The sequence below is a fragment of the Cavia porcellus genome, unplaced genomic scaffold (genome assembly GCF_034190915.1).
Source record: "Cavia porcellus strain 051 isolate PalLab524CR breed Dunkin Hartley unplaced genomic scaffold, mCavPor4.1 scaffold_47, whole genome shotgun sequence".
Taxonomy (NCBI): Eukaryota; Metazoa; Chordata; class Mammalia; order Rodentia; family Caviidae; genus Cavia; species Cavia porcellus.
The window spans coordinates 61723-80976 of record NW_026947530.1 but is presented as its reverse complement, the minus strand read 5'-3'; the positions used below and the strand labels follow the sequence as shown (position 1 = coordinate 80976).

Sequence of the window (19254 nt, the reverse complement as noted above, 5' to 3'; positions counted from 1 at the left end):
AACTAACCCTAATACTAACGCAAACACTAACCATAATCCCTAAACCTAACCCTAACACCTACCCTTAAACCTAACCCCAACACTAACCCTAAACTTAACCCTAATTGATAATCCTTACGCTAACCCTAACCCTTACCCTAACCCTAACCCTAACCCTAAAACTGAATCTAAACTTAACCATAAAACCCAACTCTAAACCTAAACCTAACCCAAAACAAAATCCTAACCCTAACCCTAATCCCTAACCTTAACACTAACACTAACACTGACTTCTAACCCTAACCCTAAACCTAACCCTTTCCCTAAACTCTAACACTAACCCTAACCCTAACCCTAACACTAACACTAACACTAACCATAACCCTATCCCTAAAGCTAACCTTAACCTCCCACCCTAACCCTAACCGTACCCCTAACCCTAACCCTAACCGTAACACTAACCCTATCCCTCACCTTTAACGCTAACCCTAATGCTAACGCTAAGCCTAACCCTAACATTAACCTCTAACTGTAATGCTAACACTAACACTAATACCTAACACTGACCCTAACCCTAATACTAACCATAACCCTAACCCCAAACACTAACCCCTAACTGTAAACCTAACCCTAATCTGAACCCTAACCAAAACCCTAACACTAATACTAACCCTAAGCCGAAACTCTAACCCTAACCCTAATCCTAACCCTAACCCTAAACAATGACACTAACAATAATCCTAACCCAAACACTAACTCTAGCCTTAACCCTGACCTTAAACTATAACCCTATCCCTAACCCTAACCCTAACCCTAAACCCACGATAAACCTAACCTTAAGCCTAACCCTAACTCTAACCGTGTCTAGCTCTAAACCTAACCCTAACCCTAACTGTAACCCTAATCCTAACCATAACGCTAAACCGAGCTCTAAGATAACCATCACCCTTACCGCTAACCCTAAATCTAATCCTAACACTAACACTAACCCTAACCTCTAACCCTAACCCTAATGCTAACCCTAACCATAACCATAACCATAATCCTAACCCCAACACTAACCCTAACGCTAACCACTAACCGTAAACCTAATCCTAACCCTAACCCTAATCCTAATGCTAACCCTAACCCTGGTGCCTAACGGTAACACAAATCTTAACCCTAACCCTAAACCTAAACCTAACCCTATCCCTAACCCTAAACCTAAGCCTACCCCTATACCTAATCCTAACCCTAACCCTAACCCTAATCCCTAACACTAACCGTAACCCCAAACCTAACCCTAAACCTAACAGTAACCCAAAACCTAACCCTAACCCTAACCCTATCCCTAACCCTAACCATAACCATAACCATAACACATACCCCTAACACTAAACCTAACCTTAACACAAACATAAACACTAACCCTAACCCTAACCCTAACCCTAAATAATTCGAAACCTAATCCCTACCCCTAAACCTAACCCCAACCCTAATACATAACCGTAACCCTAACCCTAACCCTAAACCTAAACCTAACACTAACCATAACACTTACCGTAAACCTAACCTTAAACGTAACCCTAAACCGAACCCTAACCCTAACACTAAACCATAACACTAACCCTAACCCTAAACCTAAACCTAACCCTAACCCTAGGCTCTAACCCCTAACCCTAACACTTACCCTAACCATAAGCTTAACCCTAACACTAATCTCTAACCATAACGTTAACCCTAACACTAACACCTAACACTGACCCTAAACTATCGCTAACCCTAACCCTAAACCTAACACTAATCCAAACCCTAACTCAAACCCCATCACTAATCCTAACCCTCACTCTAACCACTAACGCTAACCCTAACCCTAAAAATAAACTCTTATGCTAACAATGACCCTAAACTTAACACTAACTCTAACCCTAACCCTGACCTTAAACTCTATCCCTAACCCTAACCCTATGGTAACCCTAACCTTAACCCAAACCCTAACTCTAACCCTGTCTAGCTCTACCCCTAACCCTAACCATAACTATAACCCTAACCCTAACTCTAACCCTAAACCGAGCCCTAACGTAATCCTCACCCTTACCTCTAACCCTAACTCTAACACTAACCCTAACCCTAACCCTAACCTCTCACCCTAACCCTAACCCTAACCCTAACCCTAACCCTAACCCTAACCCTAATCCTGACCCTAAGCCTAACGCTAAGCCTAACCCGATCCCTAACCCTAACCCTAAGCCTAACCCTAACCCTAACTCTAACCCTAACCCTAATCCAAACCCTAACCTTACCTTAACCCTAATCCAAAAGCTAACCCTAACCTCTAACCTCAAACCATAACCCTAACCCTAACTCTAACCTCTAACCCTAACAATAACACTAAACCTAACACTAACCCTAACACTAACCCTCACCCTAACCCTAACCCTAACCCTAACCCTAAACCTAACACTAATCCAAACCCTAACTCAAACCCTAACCTTAACCCAAACCCTAACTCTAACCCTGTCTAGCTCTACCCCTAACCCTAGCCATAACTATAACCCTAACCCTAACTCTAACATTAAACCGAGCCCTAACGTAATTCTCACCATTACCTCTAACCCTAACCCTAACACTAACCCTCACCCTAACACTAACCCTCAACCTAACCCTAACCCTAACCTTAACCCAAACCCTAACTCTAACCCTGTCTAGCTCTACCCCTAACCATAGCCATAACTATAACCCTAACCCTAACTCTAACATTAAACCGAGCCCTAACGTAATTCTTACCATTACCTCTAACCCTAACTCTAACACTAACCCTAACCCTAACCTCTCACCCTAACCCTAACCCTCACCCTAACCCTAATCCTAATCCTAACAATTAACCCTAACCCTAAACCTAACTCTAAAACTAAACCTAATACTAACCCTAACCATGATGCCTAACTGTAACCCAAACCCTAACACTAAGCCTAATCCTGACCCTAAGCCTAACGCTAAGTCTAACCCGATCCCTAACCCTAACCCTAAGCCTAACCCTAACCCTAACTCTAACCCTAACCCTAACCCTAATCCAAAACCTAAACCTTACCTTAACCCTAATCCAAATGCTAACCCTAACCTCTAACCTCAAACCATAACCCTAACCCTAACACTAACCCTAACCCTAACCTCTCACCCTAACCCTAAACCGCACCCTAACCCTAACCCTAAAGCTAACCACTAACCCTAAACCTAAACCTCACTCTAACACTAAACCTAATACTAACCCTAACCATGATTCCTCACTGTAACCAAAACCCTAACACTAACCCTAATCCTGACCCTAAGCCTAACGCTAAGCCTAACCCGATCCCTAACCCTAACCCTAAGCCTAACCCTAACCCTAACTCTAACACTAATCTCTAACCTTAACAATAATCCTAACTGTAACACTAACCCTAACCCTAACTCTGATCCTAAACTCTAACCCTAACCGTAACCCTAAACCTAACGCTACAATAACCCTAAACCTAAACCTGCCTAGCACTAACACTAATCCTAATCCAAACCCATAAACCCTAACCCTAACCTGTATCCCTAACAATAACCTTAACTTAACCCTAACCCTAACCGTAACCCTAACCCTAATCATAACCATGAACCGAACTCTAAATTAAACATCACTCTAACACCTAACCCTATTCCTAATCCTAACCCTAACCCTAACCCTAACACTAACATCTAACCCTAACCCTAACCCTAACGCTAACCCTAAACCAAATCATAACCATAAGCCTAACCCTAACCCTAACCCTAATCCTAACCTAACCCCTAACCCTAACCCTAACTCTTACCCTCACCCTACCCCTAACATTAATCCTAACCCTAACCCTAACCCTAACAGTAACCCTAACCCTTACCCTAACCATAAGCCTACCCCGATTCCTAAACCTAACCCTGAGCCTAACATTAACAATATCCCTAACCCTAACACTAACATCAACCTTAAAACTAACCCTAATACTAACGCAAACACTAACCATAATCCCTCACCCTAACCCTAACACCTACCCTTAAACCTAACCCCAACACTAACCCTAAACTTAACCCTAATTGATAATCCTTATGCTAACCCTAACCCTTACCCTAACCCTAACCCTAACCCTAAAACTGAACCTAAACCTAACCATAAACCCCAACTCTAAACCTAAACCTAACCCAAAACATAATCCTAACCCTAACCCTAATCCCTAAGCTTAACACTAACACTAACTCTGACTTCTAACCCTAACCCTAAACCTAACCCTTTCCCTAAACTCTAACACTAACCCTAACACTAACACTAACCATAACCCTATCCCTAAAGCTAACCTTAACCTCCAACCCTAACCCTAACCCTAACCGTAACACTAACCCTATCCCTCACCTTTAACCCTAACCCTAATGCTAACGCTAAGCCTAACCCTAACATTAACCTCTAACTGTAATGCTAACACTAACACTAATACCTAACACTGACCCTAACCCTAATACTAACCCTAACCCTAACCCCAAACACTAACCTCTAACTGTAAACCTAACCCTAATCTGAACCCTAACCAAAACCCTAACACTAATACTAACCCTAAGCCGAAACTCTAACCCTAACACTAATCCTAACCCTAACCCTAAACAATGACACTAACAATAATCCTAACCCAAACACTAACTCTAGCCTTAACCCTGACCTTAAACTATAACCCTATCCCTAACCCTAACCCTAACCCTAAACCCACGATAAACCTAACCTTAAGCCTAACCCTAACTCTAACCCTGTCTAGCTCTAAACCTAACCCTAACCCTAACTGTAACCCAAATCCTAACCATAACGCTAAACCGAGCTCTAAGATACCCATCACGCTTACCGCTAACCCTAAATCTAATCCTAACACTAACACTAACCCTAACCTCTAACCCTAACCCTAATGCTAACCCTAACCATAACCATAACCATAATCCTAACCCCAACACTAACCCTAATGCTAACCACTAACTGTAAACCTAATCCTAACCCTAACCCTAATCCTAATGCTAACCATAACCCTGGTGCCTAACGGTAACACAAACCTTAACCCTAACCCTAAACCTAAACCTAACCCTATCCCTAACCCTAAACCTAAGCCTACCCCTTTACCTAATCCTAACCCTAACCCTAACCCTAATCCCTAACACTAACCCTAACCCCAAACCTAACCCTAAACCTAACAGTAACCCAAAACCTAACCCTAACCCTAACCCTATCCCTAACCCTAACCATAACCATAAGCATAACCATAACCCTAACCCTAACCTTAACACAAACCCAAACACTAACACTAACCCTAGTCCTAAAACTAAACCTAACCCTAATCCCTACACTTAAACCTAACCCCAACCCTAACCCTAAACCTAACACCTAACCGTAACCCTAACCCTAAACCTAACACTAACCATAACACTTACCGTAAACCTAACCTTAAAGGTAACCCTAAACCGAACACTAACCCTAACCCTAAACCATAACCCTAACCCTACCCTAAACCTAAATCTAATCCTAACCGTCAACCCAACCCCAACCCTTACCCTAACCCTAGCCCTAACCTCTAATCCCTAACCCTAACCCTAACCCTAACTCTAAGCATAACCCTAACACTAACCTCTAACCATAACGCTAACCCTAACACTAACACCTAACACTGACCCTAAACCTACCACTAACCCTAACCGTAACTCCTAACCCGATCCCTAACCCTAACCCTAAGCCTAACCCTAACCATGACCCTAACCCAATCCCTAACCCTAACCCTAAGCCTAACCCTAACCCTAACCTTAACCCTAATCAAAACCCTAACCCTAACCTCTAACCACTAACCATAACACTAACCCTAAACCTAACCCTAACCTCTAACCCTAACAATAACCCTAATCCTAACACTAACCCTAACCCTGAACCTAAACTCTAACCCTAACCGTAACCATAACCATAACCCTAACCCTAACCCTAACCCTACGATAGTCCTAACCTTAACTCTAACCCTATCCCTAACCCTGTTTAGCTCTAACCCTAACCCTAACCCTAACACTAATACTAATCCTAAACCTAACCCTAACTGTAATCCTAAACTGAACCCTAACAACGCTCACTCTAACCTCTATGTCTAACTCTAACTCTAACCTTAACCGTAACCCTAACCCTAACCCTAACCTCTACGTCTAACTCTAACTCTAACCTTAACCGTAACACTAACCCTAAATCTAACCTCTAACCCTAACACTACCCCTAACACTAACCCTAACCCGAACCATAACCATAACCCTAACCCTAACCCTAAAGCTAACCCGTAATCCTAACCCTAACTCTCACCCAAACCTCTAACCCTAACACTAACCCTAACCCTGACAATAACACTAACACTAACACTAACTGTAACCCCCACCCTAACCTCTAACACTAACCCTAACCCTAACTCTAATCCCTAGCCCTAAGCCTAACCTTAACCCTCTAACCGTAAACCTAACCCTAACTCTAACCCCTAACAGTAACCCTAACCCTAACCCCTAAACCTAATGCTAACCCTATCCCTAACCCTCTAACCGTGACCCTATCCGTAACCCTAATGCTAACCCTAACTCTAACCCTAATCCCTAGCCCTAACCCTATCCCTAACCCTCTAACCGTAACCCAAACCCTAACCCTAAACCTTACCCTAATCCCTAGCCCTAACCCTAACCCTCCTACTGTAACCCTAACCCTAAGCCTAACCCTTAACCCTAACCCTAACCCTCACACCTAACCTTAACCCTAACACTAACCTTAACCATAACTCTAATCCTAACCCTAACCCTAACCCCTAACCCTAACCTTAACAGTATCCCCTAACGCTAACCCCTAAAGCTAACCCTAACCCTAACAGTAACCCTAACCCTAACCCTAACCCTAACCATAACCATAACACCTAATCCCAAACCCTAACCCTAACCCTAACACTAACCCTAACCCTATCGTACCATAACCCTAACCCTAATCCTAACCGTAACACTCTAACTTCTAGCCCTAACCCTAACCCAAACACTAACACTAACCCTAACCCTAACCCCCACTCTAACCTCAAACACTAACTCCAACCCTAACCCTAACCCTGACACTACCATAACACTAACCCTAACCCTAACCCTGAGCCTCAACCTAACCTCTAACCCTAACCATAACCCTGCCTAACTCTAACACTAACCCTAATCCTAACCCCTAACCCCCAACCCTAAACCTTACCCTAACCTTAACCCTAACCCTAACCCTAACCTCTAACACTATCCCGAACCCTCCCCCTAACCCTAACCCTAACCCTAACCCTAATCTCTAACCCTAACCCTAACCCTAATCCTAACCCTAACTCTAATCCCTAATCCTAACCCTAATCCTAACCCTAATCCCTAACCCTAACCCTAATCCCTAACCCTAACCCTAATGTGTGACATGTGACGTGACTCATGTGACATGTTTCACACGTCACACGTGTGACATGTGCCTTGTGACATGTGTGACACATGTCACATGTGACCTGTGTGACACATCATGTCACACGTGTGACATGTGATGTGTGACATGTGTGACACATATGTGACATGTCACATGTCAGATTTCTATTTCCTGAATCCCACTTCCTGTGTTGTCCTTCGTGAGTCCTATGTCCTTAATCCTACTTCCTGTGTTCTGCTTCTGGAGCTCTATTTCCTGAGTCATACTTCCTGTGCTCTACTTTCTGAGTTCTATTTCCTGAATCCTCCAGTCTGTTTTCTCCTTTATGAGGTCTATTTCCTGAATCGTACTTCCTGTGTTCTACTTCCGGAATTCTATTTCCTGAATCCTACTTCCTGAGTTCTATTTCTTTCATCCTACTTCTCGTGTTCTCTTTCATGAGGCCTATTTTCTGAATCCTACTTCCTGTGTTCTGATTCTGGAATTCTATTTCCTGAATGTTACTTCCTGTGTTCTCCTTCCAGAGTTCTATTTCCTCAATCCTACTTCCTGTGTTCTCCTTTATGAGTTGTGTTTCCTGAATCCTACATCCTGCATTGTACTTCTGGAATTCTATATCCTGAATCTGAATTCTTGTGTTCTCCTTCCTGAGTTCCAGTTCCTGAATCCTACTTCCTGTGTTCTCCTTCAAGTAGGCCTGAATCTGACTTCCTGCGTTTGACTTCAGGAATTCTATTTCCTGAATCTTACTTACTGTGTTCTCCTTCCTGAGTTCTATTTCCTGAATCCTACTTCCTGTGTTCTTGTTCATGAGGCCTATTTCCTGAATCCCACTTCCTGTGTTCTACTTCCGGAATTCTATTTACTGAATCTTACTTCCTGTGTTCTCCTTCCTGAGTCCTATTTCCTGACTCCTACTTCCTGTGTTCTCCTTATGAGGCATGTTTCCTGAATACTACTTCTTGTGTTCTACTTCCAGAATTCTATTTCCTGAATCTTACTTCCTGTGTTCTCCTTCCTGAGTCCTATTTCCTGAATCCTACTTCCTGTGTTCCCCTTCATGAGACCTATTTCCTGAATTCTACTTCCTGTGTTCTACTTCCTTAATTCCATTTCCTGAATCTTACTTCCTGTGTTCTCCTTCCTGATTTCTATTTCCTGAATCCTATTTCCTGTGTTCTCCTTCATGAGGCCTATTTCCTAAATTCTACTTTTTGTGTTGTATTTCCGGAATTCTATTTCCTGAATGCTACTTCCTGATTTCTATTTCCTGAATCCTGCTTCCTGTGTTCGCCTTCATGAGACCTATTTCCTGAATCCTACTTCCTGTGTTCTACTTCCAGAATTCTATTTCCTGAATCTTATTTTCTGTGTTCTCTTCCTGAGTTCTATTTCTTGAATCCTACTTCCTGTGATGTCCCTCGTGAGCCCTATTTCCAGAATCCTGCTTCCTGTGTTCTACTTCTGGCATTCTATTTCCTAAGCCTTACTTCCTGGGTTCTACTTCCTGAGTTCTATTTCCTGAATCCTACTTCGTGCATTCTGCTTCATGAGGCCTATTTCCTGAATCCTACTTCCTGTGTTCTACTTCCGGAATTCCATTTCCTGAATCTTACTTCCTGTCTGCTCTTTCCTAAGTTCTATTTCCTGAATCCTACTTCCTCTGTTATCCTTCATGAGGCCTATTTCCTGAATATTACTTCCTGTGTTCGACTTCAGGTATTGTATTTCCTGAATCTTACTTCCTATGTTTTCCTTCCTGAGTTGTATTTCCTGAATCATACTTCCTGTGTTCTCCTTCATATGTGAAAACACTAAAATACCAACTTAGGTTAACATGAGGCCTATTTCCTGAAACCTACTTCCTTTGTTCTACTTCCAGAATTCTATTTCCTGAATCCTACTTCCTGTGTTCTCCTTCCTGAGTTCTATTTCCTGAATCTTACTTCCTTTGTTCTCCTTGATGCGGCCTATTTCCTGAGTCCTAGTTCCTGTGTTCTACTTTCTTAATTCTATTTCCTGAATCTTACTTCCTGTGTTCTTCTTCCTGAGTTCTATTTCCTGAATCCTGCTTCCTGTGTTCTCCTTCCTGAGTTGTATTTCCTGCATCCTACTTCCTGTGTTCTCCTGCATGGGGCCTATTTCCTGAAATCTGCATCCAGTGTTCTACTTCCTGAATTCTATTTCCTGAATCTTACTTCCTTTGTTCTCCTTCCTGAGTTGCATTTCCTGACTCCTACTTCCTGTGTTCCCATTCATGAGGTCTAATTCGTGAATCCTACTTCCTGTGTTCTACTTCCGGAATTCTATGTCCTGAATCCTACTTTTGGAATTCTATTTCCTGAGTCCTACTTCCTGTGCTTTGCTTTCTGAGTTCTATTTCCTGAATCCTACATTCTATGTTCTTCTTCAGGAGGCCTATTTCCTGAATCCTACTTCCTGTGTTCTACAACCATGGCATGGCAGTTAAGGACAGCACACCAGGAGCAGGTCGGGGTGCAGCAGTATAATACTGTGGTGGCTGAGGAGTAACCAGGAGTGGACTAAAGCTCCCTCTTTCAAAACTCAAACATATATCTGGTGGTTTAGCCATGGTGCAGTTGTCTAAAGAAGAGGACCCTGTCCCATTTCAGAAGCAGCAGGGAAGCAATTTCTCTACAAAAGTTCCAGTGCTAAGTACATTTTGTTTCTGTACTTATTTGGAGCCTCATCTTAGTAAATACATAGAATTTACAGAGCGAGATAACAGGATGTCACTGGCTGTACTGAAGGCCTGCCAAGGTATTAACCATAAGCAGAATTCATTTCATTATTAATCTGCATTCATTCTGTACCTGTAAAATGCACACTGGCCACAGGTAGGAAATCACCTTGTCCATGCCAGTCACCAGCCACGAAATGGGCTGTCAGTTTCTGCTGGTGCCGTGAACTGGCCACACTGGAATCTGACAAGGAGAAACAGCAACTTGGAAACAAGACATGGAGAGCACAGTGTTCCCATAGTAACACTGTGCCCCAGTTGGGAAAGCAGGACTCACCTCCTATAGGGGTCCTAGAATCCTGCTTGTTGCTGTGTGCAGAATGGCAGACATCTGTGCCACTTCACAGGCACTTAGAGGACAATTTATATAACTGAATAAAATGAGTCCTTGGAGAACAGTGACCCTGGAAGGCTTGAGGACACAACAGGAAACTTAAAGAGTAATATAATGAAGATGGGTGTGGTGGTGCATGCTGTAGCCCAGCACTCCAGAGACTAAGACAAGAGGATCTCTGTGAGTTCAAGGCCAGCCTGAGCTACGTAGTGAAGCCCTTTCTGAAAATAAGCAAACTGACAAATGAGCAAATTAAACTAAAAACAACATAACATTACTACATTGATTCTGGAGAGGGTACACAGTCTGAAACTGTGCTGACTTTGACGCGGGGGTTTCTAATTCTGGAATAAGGAACATTTTTGACTTAGGTTCACTTAGTCATCTACGGAAGTTACCTAGGCAATGCCCCAAAACCATACTCAAGTGAACTTCATATGATTTATGTTACGATTGGCAGCAGGAATACTAAACAAAATATTCCAGGAAGGAGGGGAGTGAGTTTGAGCAAAGCAAATATTGAACCTAGAATTTATAATTACTTTTAGGGAATGTATATCAAAGGCAAAGAAGCAAAAACAAATTGCAGACAACAGAGAAAACACGTTTTTAACACATATAAGATGTCTCCTGCTTACTCTACATATATCAGTTTGTTGCAGAAAAACCAGTATTAAACTGAATGAAGACTCTGCACTGTGGAATCAGAAGGCAACTTTTATTACACCAGCAGGTCCGTTGGAATCCATTCCAAGTCACCAACCATGAGTCAGTTTAGGGTTCAGTTTAGTTTGCAATCAGAAAGTGCAAGGCGGATGGCAGATATTACATGATTGGGTAAATGGATTAAGTCATGGGTTGTCCAGCAAGCTAGTTCTAAGTAGATTCCCAGAAGGAGGCAAGTGAGTTTTAGCAAAGCAAACAGAGTTAAATTTGTCTTTTACTGGGCTAGTCTGTCCAAACGTGAAATCCTCAGAGTAAGTTGGAAACTGTGTATGTTTTTCTAAGTGGGGAAGGACATATGGCTTATAGCCACATGCAGTCAAGTTGATCTAGCACGTATTATCAGGAAGAAGAAGTTTGACGTAGTTAAGCCTAATTTTGCAGTTCAACTATGTGACAAGTAGCAGGCACTAACTGATTTTTAACCCCTTAGGTGTCATGGGGTCTCCACGGAGTCTCTGTGTGAATGGCCTAACTCCTGTGCCACTGGGGAGGAGGTCATAAGACAGTTTCAGGACCACAGCGACCCACTATGATGGGTTCCCATTCCAGAGATGCTGTTTCCTTCTTTTTACTTACAAATCCTGTTTTATGTTTTATATCCTTACTTTAGGCCAATGTGAAGTCCACTGTCTATTATTCAGTCAATTCAGAAAACACTAAAATACCAACTTAGGTTAACATTACAGAAAACATACTCATTAAAAGCAGTAACTATAGTATCAATTTTATGACCATTTTGTGCATATAAAAAGTACATTTCTATAACAGTAATTAAACACTTTATGCTCCTCCACCAGTCAAAAATTTGGCAGTTCTACTTGTGTCATATATTGAACACTCCAGTGATCTCTAAAGATTCATAGGCATTTGATTGTCAATGGAGACTGAAACAAATCAGACATGAATGAGACACAAATGGAAATCATTCCATTTCTGGCCTGGTCACATTCATCAGTGTCCCATTTTCCATATAAATGTCACTCAAACAATGACTGTGGTTTAAAATCCAATTTCCTCTTTTCATTTCATGGCATGATTTCCCAAGAAAAGAACAAGTCAGGGACCTGACATCTAGTATTTAATTAAAACCATTTTAGTAAAATTTAAAATAGCAGCAAGTTCATGATTTTCACTGTTAGTGAAAAGAGGTGACTCATGTAAACACATACACATGACCTAATGCAGACTTCAGACACTTTGTTGTAGGCTGCACTGGCTGTGGGCATATCTTTAAAACCATGGTTTAATCACATCAAGAATTTATTCCATGATGATTATTTTAGGTATTTAGTCAAAGAGAAAACCTTTGGTTAAAGGCAGAGAAAACAGGAAATGGGTTCAGAATTCCGAAGAATGAAATGTGCATGTTTCTCTATAAATCCTGAGAGAACCTAATGAATATTACTGAAAACTTGGCAAGATGAAAGTTATAATGAAGATAAACAGTTATAATGAATGTTATAATGAATGCAAACAGCCACCCTATAAATAAAAATCATACTAAAATCCTTTTGGGAAGACTTAATTTGCATGGTTTTCCATAGGGTTTCCAATTTGCACCCTCTGCCATAAACTAAGATTCAGTTTCCAGAACAGGAAAAACAGATCTTCAAAATCTAATCATGAGTCACTTCCTTATGATAGTAAAGATAAGCTATGACAAATTCTTCACCATAAAGTCAGCTATTAATAAAATATATTCAAGGAAAGCCTGCCTGGAGAGTCATAATATTCTCATAGTAAACCCAGGGACAAAGCTATATCAAATACATAGAAAAGTATCATATTATCATCAGGTTGCACAGTCCTGTAGCAGCACCAATGCTTTGTATCAGTGGAAATTCAGGCTTATTTTGCCTGATTTCAAATAAACATTGTAGAACTCAAAGGATTTGGGAACTCTCAAGAGCAGAATCACTCTGTACAGAATGTCCGTGCAGTCATACTGAAAGAGTTGCTGGCCCAGACCGGACACTTTAACCAGGAGAAGCCTCAGCCAAATTAAGGGGCTCCTGCCTCCCCCGCCCCTATAGATTTACCAGTAACCCTATACCCTCATCCCTAAGAACCTGTCCCTGGTGCCAAACGTGTGCCAATGAAATACCTGTGCATCTCAAATGGCCTTAAGTCACTGCCCTAAGCTTAGGCTATTTATATTCCCCCACACCACGTGTCCACGAGAGAGATTGCCAGATTCCAGCGGCCAGTGCGCCAGTCTTCTCTCCCCATGTTCCCAGAATAAAGGCCTCTTTTGTCTTATACTCCTCAACTTTTGGAAGCATCTTTTATCCTCTGAAGATAATCCTATCACATACTTTCTGAAAGTTGTAATCATGGTATAGGCAGCTGAGTTAGAAATATAATAAGCAGTCAAACAGGGCTGGGATCATGAGAGAGCAGGTCCAGAGGACCAGATGTCTTGTGACCTTGGAGTAGACAAACACCTGCTGTGGGCCAAATCTAAAGACAAAAATCAAGCAAATACACCCACATTTTAAGGATTGGTATTCTAAATAGTTCTCTATCACCGGGAGGAAGCCAGGAGTCACCATTCTGACCCTATACAGGAAGAGTCACTGCTCTTTAAGCATGCCTGCCTGCTAAGTGACTTGCTTCCCCATATGTCCCTGATTTAATCAATTTTACTTGAGTAATTAATCTTACTGGTTGACCATAATTCTGTCCTACCTCATGACCACATTGCGAGTTCCCATTTTTCCCTCACCTCACTTGTTAGCTTCACTTCTCGGTTTCACTTTTTAGTTTTGTTCTATAAAATCCCCAGAAAAGACAGAATCTTTGGCAACCCACCTGAGACCCCTTGTGTCTCTCTGCCAGACAGGAGCTTTCTTTCTCTCAACAAATATATTCTGCTCTTAGCCTTTGTTGTTCCTAAAATTCATTCTTTGATTTTAGAGAACATGTATTTATACTGGACATTGAGTAGGTCAGGAATTTCATTCCCCTATATCAATAACAATGGTGAATTTCAGTGCATAAATTGGTCAAATGTTTACAGAAAAAATATTTAAGAAATATACTGTGATGTTAACTAAAGAATTCTTCTTTAGAAATGGTTACAGAATGACTGAAAACTTAAAATTTTCCCAAACATCCATGTGATGGTCTGCTTCCTGAGGTATGGAGGAGGCAGAGAAAATAATTTGGAAAGAAAAAAATTATTTATTAAAGCATAGGCCTGGCGACGCAGCCTCCAGTAGCCAATATGGAAGACTGCATGACTAACAGCTAGAGGACAGGGCTTTCAATCCTGTAAAACCACAAACATCTGTTGGTCTCACAATGCAGGGAGAGTTTTCGCGGTGCACTACAGAACAGGAACAGGGCAGTTACATTTCTCAGGAAGAGCAAGGTTCAGGTAAGGGTTGGGCTAACAAGCAAGTTTAGATTAGGCAAACATCCTCTGGGGAAGGCACACCCTGAAAATAAGCAAGTTATCCTGCAAACAAGCAAGTTTTGATTGGAAGACATCCTGTTCTGCTCTTAGAGTTACCTTTGATTTTTTTTCTTGCCTCTGGGGAGACTTTTGAGGTGGTTTTATATAGGTTACAGCAATCCATCCATCACATTTTCCTAAGCAATGACAAAGCTTTGAAATGCATATTTTCAACAATGAATAAATCAGCTGTATTACTGAGTATGCAGTATTCAGGCAGTCTTCACATGTGAGAGGAATTTTGACATTAATGTTAGAAAATTAGCAGTAAATATTTAAAGAAATACAGCATATTTTACAAGTCAAATAAACTTACAGGGAAGAAGAATAAGAAGCATGATGTTCCTGTGGCTTCTCAGGTCTTTCACAGTCACAGTGCTGTGACATGTGGAACATTATTACAGTGCCTTATGTCTAAATCTGTTTGTGTACTATACCAGAATACCTGAGTCTGGATGATTTATTCAAAACAGAAATTTATTTTCCACAGTTCTCACAGCAGAAAAGTTCAAGATCAAGGTTCCAGGTGATACTCTCTGGTGAGGCTTTTTATGTAGTACCCCGAAATAACAGAAGCGAGAAGGGAACAAGGAAGTTGAGCCCTGCATGATGGTTCTTACCTCACTACATCTCTGAATACCATCACACTAGTGAAATGTCATTGTTGGAGGGGACATTTTCAACCCTAGCTCTGTATGCATGGCCCCCAAACCTGTGTTCTTCTGAATCGTGCAAACATTGCCTTCATTCCCATTCGGCATATCTGAGATAACTTCAGCAGCAGCTCAAACATCTGTGATCCACAGTCTCAACTACATAGTGCAAGGGTGAGATCCATACAGGATTCATCCTGAGGCATATTCCTTCCAGCCCAGAGCCTGTGAAATCAACATTTAGCTTCCAAATACAATGCAGTGACAAGCACAGGATGTTAGAGTTTTCTGGCACAATACAGAAGCGAAAAGTACAAAAAAGGAAAGAGCAAGTTTATTGAGGATGTGGAAAGGAGCAAACAACCCATGGTGGCTGGGCTGTCTCCTTCGACCTGATTGAGAGAGGCAGAGAGTTATATGACCTCTGATGGAAGTGACACATGAAATGAGCATTGATGATGTGTGAGGGATTGGAATTCTCTGTGCTTACAAACATGAAAGGGAGTTGCAATCAGGGCTGAAGAAGGAAGAAGTGGTAAGTATTCCTTTGGCCTTCTGCCATGTTAGACCGCCACCATAATTGTATAGTAAATTAGGGCAAGAATCTTTCATAAGACAGACATCATTCCTAAGGGATTGATATTAAAATGGGGGACAGGGCAACATGTGCCAAGCAAGTTTGATTCCAAGAAGGAAAATGCCAAAAACATTTAGTCCTGAGTTTAATGCACCCTAAGTCTATATCCAGCCTTCCAGATAGCCTGGTGCTGTGCTTGGGCTCCTACCACCCAGGGATTGACTGGAAACAACTCTCATGGGCTGAGACAGGATGCAAGGCTTTGCATATGGGTGCCTCTACTGGTTTGACATTTCAAGGACAGACTTTGTTTGGTTTTACTTGGTGGCCCAGGCACATATTTCTGAAAGCTCCTCTAGGAGGGAATCACTATAGTACCTCTGCCCCTTGGCAGGGTTTAGCCTCAGGCCAAAGGCTAAATCAGACAGTTGTTTTCAACCAAGGCATACCTAGCAGTGCCTCCACAGTTTTGAACTTTGGGCACCTGTTGTTTGATGATGAATATGTTATGACTTGTATTCAGTGTACCTTCTGGAGTGGTGGCCTGTGCTACTGTGGCTATTGTGCTGCTTGTGTTACTGGGGTAGTCAGAATCACTGTGTAAACAGGTGTATAGTGTCATTGTAACATCCCAGGGCAATCAGGGCACAGATCTGCAAGGAGCCTGGGCCTCCCCAGAGAAATTTTCCTGTCCTCAGGATCGGTACACAGAGGTCTGTGAGGGACAGGGCCACTACAACCCCCGAGCTGCTCATGATACATATATTTCTCTTATGCACAAAAATATGGGGTATTTCTTCTTGTGTGTCTAGCTGATTCCGCTTAATATTATGTTTTTACACTTACCTAAGACATCAGTCAGTGCTCCCTAGAGAGCCAGATTTAATATAATTAAAATATACAAATTTACAAGTGGGATTGCAATGGCCAAAAGCAGAATCAAGTATGAAAAATTTCAAGAATTCTCTCTCCATGACGCAGATCTGAATGACTCAATCAAAAGTCACAGTTCTGGAGCTCACTGCTGAGACCTGTCCAAGTTCATATCAGGAAACCAAAAGGTGTGCAGTGCAAGACTGAAGAGTCTGTGCTGGAAGCCAGGAGATAAACATCAGGAGAGAAAGTGCAGACGGAAGCTCCACTGAACAAAGAGAAGGAAGACTTCCTGCTTCATTTCCTGCTTACTCCTTTAGGCTACAAGCGTATTGGTGGTGCCAGTATCACTCGGGGTGAGTCTTCTGTCTTCAGTAAATGCACCCAGACACAGCCCTAACTAACTCAATCACCTCAACATTTCCTACTCAGGTTAGGACAGTGGTTTACTATCATGCTTTTTACAGCATTGCTGTATTCCATTGTTTAAACACTGCATTTTCCTTATCTATTTCCTGCTGAACATATATGCTATTTTCTACACCTATATTTTGCACATTGTATTGCTATCAAAATGGTTTTGCATGTGTCCCTGTACTACGATGATTTGCACTCTTCTGGGAAATGATCATTTCAGTCCTGAAGCAAAGCTCTGCTCTGAGGTGCTATCTTTGATCAGGCAGGTTGTTTGTCAACTCTGCTGCCCTGTGCTATGGAGAGAACCCAGAGACCAAAGGTGGAGAGTACAATGCCAGGGTCCTCATGACTCCCATGTGGTTGCCTTGCAGTCATTGGCATTGGCTGGGAGCAGGGCAGGCAGTTCCAGGTCCTCCTGATCTGGCATGGGGTTTCAGCAGGCACTGACATCTCCTGGGGTGCAATTCAATGTGCTGGAAACCGAAAATCAGACATCTCAGGTGATGGTGAGGATGGGAGCTCCTCACAGTCCCAGGCCTTTTGAAGTATTTCACAGGCAAGGCTGTGTCTTCCACGTGCTTTTCCTCTACTTGCTTCCAAATGCCAAATTACATTTGAACTCCTTTCTTGCATATAAGCAGTAAAGAAAAGTCACACAGCTCCCTAAACACATTACTGCTTAGAAATTTATTTCTAAAGTTCTCTGGCTTCATTACTCAAATTCTCCTGTGAATTGCATTATGCCCTCCTGTGAGAGCATAATGGAGGTGAGTTCTTTACTTCTTGCCAGAATGGTGACATTAAATACTTTCCAGTAAGATATTTCTTAATTCAATCTATACATCATACTTGCCTGTGACTTCTGTTAACCTTCCCTTTGTGACCAGTTAGATCAGCCCTAAGAAACTTTAGGCTTTTCCTCCTCACCTCTGCTCCTCCTGAGCCCGCAGCAGAGCCTCCTCCACCCTTCCTTCAGATGTGCCTGCATTCTGCAGCACTCAGTGCAGCATGAAGCGGGTTGTCCTCTTCAGAGCTGCCATCCCATGTGTGAGTAGCTGTGATAGCACTGTCTTCCCTGGTACCAATTTCTGTTTAAATCCATTTTTACTGCTATTAAAAAATAGCTGAAAGTGAATAATGTCTATATTAACAAAAAGAATTTACTTGTCTACAGTTAGGAACACTAACAAGTCCAAAATCAAGCTCCCACCCTTGATCTCTTCTGTGGGCCTCTGTGCAGTGTCTGCACATGGTGGTGGTGGAGGAGAAGAGAAAGCCACATGCTGTGAGGAGCTGCTTCACCAGGGCCTTAATCTCACCCACAGGGAAGGGGTCCCTGTGACCTAATCTCCTCATAAGTATGCTAACCCTTGACTAGTACTAGATGTGCTCCTGATCTAGAGGCTAATTTGTACTCATTTACTGTGAAATTATCACTTTCTTTTCCAAATTCTGACCTGTCTCACCTACTTTGTTTTCAGTATTAAGGAAAGGCATCAAACTTCATGCGCCATACTTAACCCTGACCAATACCCTAGGCCTAGGTTCATTTTCCACAGACAGAATGTTGAACACTCTGAAGACTTAATTTAGATACTAGTGAGTTATCTTCTGATGCCACACACCTATGTGCTTGTTTCTAATTATTTGTTCTGTGAAGGATTCATGTTTCATGCCCATCTCTACTCATTGGGTAGATTCTTCCTGTTTTAGTCACTTTCCTTGTTGCTATGACAAAACTCCTAGTTTTACATGACTCAGTTTATAGTCTGTTGTGCATCAAGCAAGATGCACAGCAGAAGAGAGCTGCTCAGGGCAGGACATCCAGGAAGCACAAAGCGACTGCAAGTGACAGGAGGAGATGGGAGAGAAACATCCTTCCACTCCATGTCCTAGGGACAACCCATAGCAGAATACAATAAATAAAAATACTTGAACTTGTTCATATTTGATTAGCTGCTCCAAGAAGCTCTTATGCACAGAACTAGCTGGGTCAAACAGCAGACAGAGACACACAGGTT

The 19254-nt window shown here is 42.1% G+C and overlaps 1 protein-coding gene across 2 annotated transcripts in view; it reads right to left on the bottom strand.

The window, feature by feature from the left end:
• Positions 1-11229: 11229 nt before the first annotated feature.
• LOC100715271 (uncharacterized) overlaps positions 11230-19254 on the bottom strand; it is a 69738-nt gene continuing 61713 nt past the window's right edge. The window contains exons 10-11 of one of the 2 annotated variants that reach the window (XR_010045911.1): positions 18161-18357; positions 11230-17706 (exon numbers count right to left, since the gene is read on the bottom strand). The gene's annotated coding sequence lies outside the window, so the exon portion shown is untranslated. Of the gene's footprint in view, positions 18358-19254 lie in introns of both variants that reach the window. The other variant, XR_010045908.1, reaches the window with a different exon arrangement.